Here is a 10,051-nt window from a genome sequence, read left to right on the forward strand (position 1 = left end):
TAGAGATGTGCGAGGAAGTGTTTTTATTGCAAGCTTTGTTTAAAAATAAATTGTGTTAAATACTTGTGATGTATACATATCATTTCATAATACTGTAAATCTGTTTAAAAATAATATACCTCGTTGAGTTTTCTTGTCGGATTTTCTCAACAGAGGTTTTTCCGAACCGGTGGTAGTTTTTTTTTTTGACATTCATAAGTGCTTGTTATAGCCTAAATTGAATAAAGATATTTTGACTTTGACTTTTCTTTAGCTTGCCCTGTTACTTATTTGTTAGTTTGGATCAAATCTTGGAAGCTAAATTTGACCCCACTTCCAGTATAGATCTGAATTCATCCATCCTATCATCCATTTGAATCAACTCTCGCCGATACCTATTCAGCATTTCTTTTTCACTTACCTGATAGAAATATGGTTCAACGCTGTCATAGCTCCGCAAGACCCAGAGAAATAGTTTAGCCAAGTCTAGGAGTAGATGACTGACGAAGCGGCTTGCCGCTGCCCAGCACCGTGAATGTAGCGTCTCCTGGAATAAAAATAAAAGCATATATAATATTAGAAACTAGCGTTTACCCGCGGCTTCGCACGCGTCAATCATTAGATACAGCAAGTTGAATTGTAATTCCGGAATTCCCTAAAATTACATGCGTGGTTTTCATTGACGTTAAATTAAAACAACCCATGCCAAATTTCATGACTCTAAACCCAGCGGTTGTTATTTCAAGTTTTTATCCCTATCCGCGTGGGAATATCGGATAAAAAGTAGCCTACGTGTTTTCAGATGTCCAGCTATACACACCAACTTTCGTGGCTCTAAACCAGCGGTTATTAGTTCGAGATTTTATCCCTATCCCGTGGGAATATCGGATAAAAAGTAGCCTACGTGTTATTCAGATGTTCAGCTACCTACATACCAATTTCATGACTCTAAGCCTAGCTGTTGTTATTTAGAGATTTTATCCTATCCCGTGGGAATATCGTAATAAAAGTATTCTATGCTTTAATCCAGGTTACAAACTAACTTTTTGCCAAATTTCATCCAAATCCGTCCAGCTGGCTCAGCGTGAAGAAGTAAAACATACTCACTCACTCACAATCACTCATCACATCTTTCACATTATATATTAGTAGGATGAGATATCCGCAGTAGAACTAAGGTTACCGCCAAAGCCGGAGAATAGCGAAACTAAAGTGGCAGTGGGCGGGGCACATTAGTTGGCAGGACTGATGGCCGATGGGGTCAGAAGGTTCTCAATGGCGTCCGCGGACCGGGAGACGAGCTGTCGGTAGGCCTCCAACAAGATGGAGCGACGACCTGGTTAAGATCGGGGATCGCGGTGGATGCGGAAAGCACAAGACCGGTCTGAGTGGAGAGCCTTGGGGGAGGCTATGTCCAGCAGTGACCGTCTTTCGACTGGCATGATGATGATGATGATGATGATGATGATGATATAAAAAACAACGCCTAGCAACCAAAGAACGCTGAAAAACACGTTTCTTGTATGACGAGCCCTTTCAATTTTTAACTTTATTTTTACTAAAGTATTTAGTCACTACTTTGAATAAATCTCGTACTTATCTCAAATCAATACGTCAGCAATTTGACCCCTTAAAACAAATATTCATTAAGTTCACTCGGAAAGATCATCGATTTTGAGATACCAGCTTTTTACAAAGTAATGACAATTTTGTTCTTATAGCGGCCATCATCCCATTCCAGCCTATATATGTCCCACTGCTGCTGCTGCTGGGCACAGGCTCCTCTAAGAACGAGAGGGTTTGGGCCGTAGTTCCCACGCGGCCCAGTGCGGATTGGGAACTTCACACAGTTTGTGCAGGTTTCCTCACGATGTTTCCCTTCACTGTAAAGCTCGTCGTAAATTTCAAATGTAATTCGCACATGAATTTCGAAAAAACTCACAGTTCCATAATTTGTGAAAATTTCACGTGTAGCTATTACGGCTCAAGGGACAGAGCCCTGTAACAGACGGACGGACAGACAGACAAGCGGAGTCTCAGTAATAGGGTTCTGTAGCACCCTTTGCGCCGCTTATCGCGTAGCAGTGTTGTAACCTACCGTTTCTCATGGCGTCGTCCATACGGCGCACTAGCGCGGGTATGACTGAGGTAAACGCTCGCCGCGCCGCTTATCGCGTAGCCGTGTTGTAACCACACCGTTTCTCATGGCGTCGTCCATACGCGCACTAGCGCGGGTATGACTGAGGTAAACGCTCGCCGCGCCGCTTACCGCGTAGCCGTGTTGTAACCTACCGTTTCTCATGGCGTCGTCCATACGGCGCACTAGCGCGGGTATGACTGAGGTAAACGCTCGCGCGCCGCTTACCGCGTAGCCGAGTTGTAACCTACCGTTTCTCATGGCGTCGTCCATACGGCGCACTAGCGAGGTATGACTGAGGTAAACGCTCGCCGCGCCGCTTATCGCGTAGCCGTGTTCTAACCAACCGTTTTCATGGCGTCGTCCATACGGCGCACTAGCGCGGGTATGACTGGGGTAAACGCTCGCCGCGCCGCTTATCGCGTAGCCGTGTTGTAACCACCGTTCTCAATGGCGTCGTCCATACGGCGCACTAGCGCGGTATGACTGAGGTAACGCTCGCCGCGCCGCTTATCGCGTAGCCGTGTTTGTAACCAACCGTTGCTCATGGCGTCGTCCATACGGTGCACTAGCGCGGGTATGACTGAGGTAAACGCTCGCCGCGCCGCTTCCGCGTAGCCGAGTTGTAACTACCGTTTCTCATGGCGTCGTCCATACGGCGCACTAGCGAGGGTATGACTGAGGTAACGCTCGCCGCGCCGCTATTCGCGTAGCCGTGTTGTAACCTACCGTTTCTCTATGGGTCGTCCATACGCGCACTAGCGCGGGTATGACTGAGGTAAACGCTCGCCGCGCCGCTTATCGCGTAGCCGTGTTGTAACCAACGTTGCTCATGGCGTCGTCCCATACGGTGCACTAGCGCGGGTATGACTGAGGTAAACGCTCGCCGCGCCGCTTATCGCGTAGCCGTGTTGTAACCTAACCGTTTCTCATGGCGTCGTCCATACGGCGCACTAGCGGGGTAGACTGAGGTAAACGCTCGCCGCGCCGCTTATGCGTAGCCAGTGTTGTAACCAACCGTTTCTCGTTTCTCATGGCGGTCGTCCATACGGCGCACTAGCGCGGGTACGACTGAGGTAAACGCTCGCGCGCCGCTTATCGCGTAGCCGTGTTGTAACCTACGTTTCTCATGGCGTCGTCCATACGGCGCACTAGCGCGGGTATGACTGAGGTAAACGCTCGCCGCGCCGCTTATCGCGTAGCCGAGTTGTAACCTACCGTTTCTCATGGCGTCGTCCATACGGCGCACTAGCGCGGGTATGACTGAGGTAAACGCTCGCCGCGCCGCTTATCGCGTAGCCGTGTTTGTAACCAACCGTTGCTCATGGCGTCGTCCATACGGTGCACTAGCGCGGGTATGACTGAGGTAACGCTCGCCGCGCCGCTTATCGCGTAGCCGTGTTGTAAACCAACGTTTCTCATGGCGTCGTCCATACGGGCGCACTAGCGCGGGTATGACTGAGGTAAACGCTCGCCGCGCCGCTTATCGCGTAGCAGTGTTGTAACCAACCGTTTCTCATGGCGTCGTCCATACGGCGCACTAGCCGGGTACGACTGAGGTAAAACGCTCGCCGCGCCGCTTATCGCGTAGCCGTGTTGTAACCTACGTTTTTCTCATGGCGTCGTCCATACGGCGCACTAGCGCGGGTATGACTGAGGTAAACATCGCCGCGCCGCTTACCCCGCGTAGCCGTGTTGTAACCTACCGTTTCTCATGCGTCGTCCATACGGCGCACTAGCGCGGGTATGACTGAGGTAAACGCTCGCCGCGCCGCTTATCGCGTAGGCCGTGTTGTAACCAACCGTTTCTCATGGCGTCGTCCATACGGCGCACTAGCGCGGGTATGACTGAGGTAAACGCTCGCCGCGCCGCTTATCGCGTAGCCGTGTTGTAACCAACCGTTTCTCATGGCGTCGTCCATACGGCGCACTAGCGCGGGTATGACTGAGGTAAACGCTCGCCGCGCCGCTTATCGCGTAGCCGTGTTGTAACAACCGTTTCTCATGGCGTCGTCCATACGCGCACTAGCGCGGGTATGACTGGGGTAAACGCTCGCCGCGCCGCGCGTAGCCGTGTTGTAACTACCGTTTCTCATGGCGTCGTCCATACGGCGCACTAGGCGGGTATGACTGAGGTAAACGCTCGCCGCGCGCTTATCGCGTAGCCGTGTTGTAAACAACCGTTTCTCATGGCGTCGTCCATACGGCGCACTAGCGCGGGTAATGACTGAGGTAAACGCTCGCCGCGCCGCTTATCGCGTAGCCGTGTTGTAACCAACCGTTTCTCATGGCGTCGTCCATACGGCGCACTACGCGGGTATGACTGAGGTAAACGCTCGCCGCGCTGCTTATCGCGTAGCCGTGTTGTAAACAACCGTTTCTCATGGCGTCGTCCATACGGCGCACTAGCGCGGGTATGACTGAGGTAAACGCTCGCCGCGCTGCTTATCGCGTAGCGTGTTGTAACCAACCGTTTCTCATGGCGTCGTCCATACGGCGCACTAGCGCGGGTATGACTGGGGTAAACGCTCGCCGCGCCGCTTATCGCGTAGCAGTGTTGTAACCAACCGTTTCTCATGGCGTCGTCCATACGGCGCACTAGCGCGGGTATGACTGAGGTAAACGCTCGCCGCGCTGCTTATCGCGTAGCCGTGTTGTAAACAACCGTTTCTCATGGCGTCGTCCATACCGCGCACTAGCGCGGGTATGACTGAGGTAAACGCTCGCCGCGCCGCTTATCGCGTAGCCGTGTTGTAACCAACCGTTTCTCATGGCGTCGTCCATACGGCGCACTAGCGCGGGTATGACTGAGGTAAACGCTCGCCGCGCCGCTTATCGCGTAGCCGTGTTGTAACCAACCGTTTCTCATGGCGTCGTCCATACGGCGCACTAGCGCGGGTATGACTGGGGTAAACGCTCGCCGCGCCGCTTATCGCGTAGCCGTGTTGTAACCAACCGTTTCTCATGGCGTCGTCCATACGGCGCACTAGCGCGGGTATGACGTGGCTGGACTGTAAGCTGTAGTTGTCCCGCGGCCCGAACACGTTGCACGGTATGACTGAGGTAAACGTGCGTCCATGCTGCTCGTGGTAGCCTCTGGAAACATATAGTATGTTTGTATTTAAACTCTTTATTATAAAAAAACACACATTTTTCATCATCACTTTTCATCTCTCGCGTTCGGAAAGTTTAATTTTCATGGGTAGATAGCCGGGTGGAAAATTGCGTTTTCATCTCTAGAGTGGAAAGTATTTTTTTTTTAATTTCGATTAGCCATGGAGTCGAAGATAGTTGAGTTACGTCAATGACACTTTTTTTCCACGTTTCGGCATGGCCATCTAGATGCACGTCGTGACCAAGGAGCTTATATACAACACTGGAGGTTGAACGCCGAACATCCGTTTGAAACAAGAAATTTGATACGTCACGAACATTTACATCTCTTTCTTTAGTTAGGTTACGAAAATTATCCATACAAATGCATGATTAATTTTCGAGTCACATCACAATGGAAAAAGTTAATGGAAATTAAAACTACGTGCTAACGCAGCTTTAACGCTGTGCGCTCCTTGGTCGTGACCAACTCGATTTTTTTTTATAGTCGGCCGTGGCAAGTGGCCAGGTCGAAAAGGTACCGTTGGAAATTGGATATAAGTAAATTCAATTTATAATTATTCTCATTTTTTTTGTAGTATTTTACTTTCCTCACAGTCGAAATGAAAAGTAGAGTGTCTAACTCGGGCGAAATTACCCACTTCCCCTTGAACTATTGGAACTTGAAATATCTCGATTTTCATGAAAATGTACACTTTAAAGTTGAATATTTTGCAAACAAATCACTGAATCGAAAAAATTTCTTAGCAATTCCCTAATGGTTTTAAAATACCTATCCAACGATACCTCACACTACAAGATTGGATGCGAAAAAAAAACACCCCTACTTCGTCTATGGGAGGTACTCTAAATATTTTTTTTTTGAATTTTTTTATGTACGTATATTACAGCTTTCTAGCATGTCGGCCTAGCATAAGTTTATTCATGTTTTATTATTATTAAAACAGCTTTCTAGCATTGATAGTCCCTGAGCAAGGCCGCGGACGGACAGACAGACAGACAGACATGGAGAAACCATAAGGGTTCCGTTATTAACTTTTTGGCTTGGAATAAAAAAGTTTATATTGTATAGTTCGTATCAAAAACAACACCTGTTTTTAAACATCAATCATGCGCTTCGCGTAACTGTAACCGTAGTTAGAAAAATGTGAGCGGTCCGTTATGCACCTGAAAAAAGAGCAATTTTTTCCGAAAGTAAGTAACCATTTGTTTAAACGCTACTTAAAACTAGAATGACACAAAATTTTTTTTACAGTCCCGTTATTAACTAAAAACTTGAGTTTGGATAGGTACCTAACTAAACTGTAAACAAAACATTCGCCAATTCGTGTCTTAAACATTGAAATTCCCCGTTAAACTATCTAAACATTTACATTTCTGTATTGAAATACACTAGTCTAGTTTGTATTACAACGATAGATAAGTAAAATGTATAAACACCTTGAATGTACCAAATCTGGCTGCTGAAGTTTGTTTACATTTAGTTAATTACCTAAACGTTTCAGGTAAGTATAATTTTGTTTTATTCGCAAGTATTAGTATTAGGTATCCAAGTGCCTGCCAAGCAGCCATGGGTATACGGGGGAGGAAATTGTATGTTCTACAATATGTTATGCCCCGTTTATCTATGACCTATGATATGAGAGGATTCCTTGCCGGTGTTTGCCCTACACTCTACATATATCCTGTGTTTCAAGTAGGTGTCTTTGTGTAGTGTGCATGACAAAACAAGCGCGGGCGATCTGACCTAAAATATCTGACTTAGCCCCCCCTTAGACCAGAAGCTGGGTACGCCCCACCAGCAGATGTTCCTGCGCTCCGACTTCGGCCGGAGGGTGTGGTGTTCCGTCGTTTTAAGTACGATTCAAACCGAGCGGACCGGGCCGGATGGCGTCGGATCCATTGGGTATCTCGCTGGTTCAGTAACAAACAGCCTATTCACTCTAGCCTTAAAGAGCCCTAGATTGTATTAGGTCTAGGTGCCCTTAAGCCTTGGAGAAAAATAGAAAAAAAAACTTTCAACTCACCATGGTCTCATCGATGGGGTATGTTGTGTTGTCCGGGAAGATGCATGTCGACAGGCAGGAGACCACTTTGCGCACGCTGCGGCTGTGGCACGCCGCCAGCACGTTGTCGTTAATAGCCATGTTCTCCCTCTGCACATAAAGTACACACTATATTATTACAGTAGCTCATCATCATCATCATCAGCTGGAACTGGTCCACTGATGAACAAAGTCCTAGGACACCACAATGAACGACAACTCATTTGCAATACGGTAGTTGTGGCAGAGAAATATCATTTGAAACGAAAAATCATAGATCATAGGCGAAAAAAGCATAGATGTCGCTAGTGTCGCTGCTTAAGTGACTAAATAAGAAACAAACAAGCTGAGATATGTGGTGCATAGGAGAAATTTGTGTCTGTACTCCTGTCCAGTGGTGGTGTAGCGGTATAGCACGCAGCACGGAATGCTGAGGACCTGGGTTCGATTCCCAGCGCTGGTCTCTTTTTCTGGTTTTTCTGTGCATCTATGTTTCAATTTGTATTTTCGGTGTGGATTTTTCGGGATGACCGTAAAAGTAACAAAATTTTAAGTTGAAATAAAAAATGCATAAAGACTTAAAACCAATCTTGAAAAACTTTTTGCTTACTGTACTCGCATCGTTATCTAAATCTAAATTATAACATCGTGTTGTTCTTGATTTCTGTTATCTTCGACAATGAACTTTTTGGAATTAAGAAAAAAAAAAATTTGCGCAATTTTTTCCTTACATAATACACACCTCAAAAAAGTCTCGGGATGCCCATTATTCCACGAGTCTAGACAAATTTGCTATTTGACTCAGTAGTAATAAATATGCCTATACTAGCCGTTACCCACGCCTTCGTCCGCGCATAATTCGTTTATCGCTATCCCGCGGGAACTTTGCCCTTTTCCGGGATAAAAACTATCTTATGTCCTTCTCCGGGACCTAAACTATCTGTATACCGAATATTATCTGAATCGGCTCAGTGGTTTGAACGTGATGAAATAACAAACAAATAAACAAACAGACTTACAAACTTTCGCATTTATAATATTAGTGAGATTGAAATATTCAAAACTGTCTAGGGTGGGATAAAAAATATCCCTAGGTAATTTTATTGAGTGTATAACACAGTTATAGCTGATGACCAGTGCTGATGACGTTGACATTCACTATTTGTAAGAAATAAAAAAAAAACTTTTTCATTTTTCTTTTGCTAAATACAAGCGCATTGAAAACACTTGGGCTATGGAGTTTAAAAAACGAACATAAGTAAAAACCTTAACCTATTCTACTGGGCATCATTAATTATCTTAATTCCTGATTATATTTTAAACAGTAAATATATTGGGCGCTTACGAAGAAATCTAAGTTGTGAGCCATGTTGTGAAACAGTCCCCCAACCATGGCCGCTAGATGTATGACATGAGTGGGTCTATGTTTCTCAAACAGTGCTTCCGTTTGCTGTTTATCTCTGAAACAAAGTTTGACAACTATTGATAAATAAACTTTGAGTATTTATCTAGAACGGAGAGGGTATCGCTTACCGGTTGCTAATCATTTTTTCCGCCATGTTTAGGCATTTTTGAGATATTTAACTTTGAAGTGACAAAGTCGGGGTTTTCCAACTTTTTTTGGGTTAGTTTATATAGGTATAGATGTAAATATACCCATAACAGAATCATGCAACTTGCCACAAGAATGTAACTTTGTATCCGGTCTGAGTATGTTGATAAGATAAGCAAGTTGAATGTCACAGCCAACTGGAAATTGGTGTTGTGTTTATTTATTTTATACTCTAGAGTAAACACAAGCAGAGGGACACATAGGATACTTTTTTTTCCAAAAAAATCCTGTGAAATATTGATAGATAAATATTCACAAAAGAAGTCTCATATCATAGACAAACTAGACCAGTAGTAATCAATTTAAAAAAAAGCAAGAAAGTAGCTTTATTTGTATGAATGTTGCAGTACTCTTTTCTCAAATTCATATCTAATTCTTAATAACTAAGTTGTGGCTAATTATATTTATTAGTAGTCTAGCTATTTCAAATGCAGCAACTGAAATTACTTGAAAATGACTACATTGCTACTTCGCTGAATAAATTATCCTCGGGCTATGGCATAACAATGTCGTAACTAATTTTAAATAATAACTCACTAAGAAACTACATATATACCTTAGGTCACCATCTTTAGATCCACAAAATATCCACGTCTCGTTTTTACCCTCCTGCTTCTCTTGTTCGATTAGTGTTTTAATCGCTTGTCCGACAAGGCCGGAGCCACCGGTTACTAGTATTATACTTGATTCTCCACTCATCTGAAAGAACAATGCAAGTGTTATCTGTTAGTAACTTAGTACAACAAAAACATGAAAACACAGTATCAATTTTTAATACATGTTGAACGTTACATTAAAATATGTATAATAGTTTTAATAATTTGCTTACCGTCTTTGCTGTAACAGTTTTAGCTTAATCTAAAATTAAATAGCTGAAACGTGAAGTGGATATGTGGCAAATTTAAAATGACTTGCCGGGCCCGAATCCAATACTATAATCACCTATCGTCTCCTGCTTTGACACTGACACTGACATTCAATTCAAATACTATGTTTCTCTATGTTTACTTTGATGTTATTCAGGCTACAGTTATAACAGTGGAGTGTTTTTGAGTTAGTCAATTACCAAAATCGTTAATTACACTACTTGTTTATAAATGTCTTGTTTATGTTTCAAAACAGTTATAAATCCATGAAAATCACAAAACTATTGTTCATGCAGTT

General features: G+C 44.6%; 1 pseudogene; it reads right to left on the reverse strand.

Moving 5' to 3' along the window:
• LOC141434422 (GDP-L-fucose synthase-like) overlaps positions 1 to 9,859 on the reverse strand; it is a 13,869-nt pseudogene extending 4,010 nt beyond the window's left edge.
• Positions 9,860 to 10,051: the final 192 nt, after the last annotated feature.

This window comes from Choristoneura fumiferana, chromosome 13 (assembly GCF_025370935.1).
Source record: "Choristoneura fumiferana chromosome 13, NRCan_CFum_1, whole genome shotgun sequence".
Taxonomy (NCBI): domain Eukaryota; kingdom Metazoa; phylum Arthropoda; class Insecta; order Lepidoptera; family Tortricidae; genus Choristoneura; species Choristoneura fumiferana.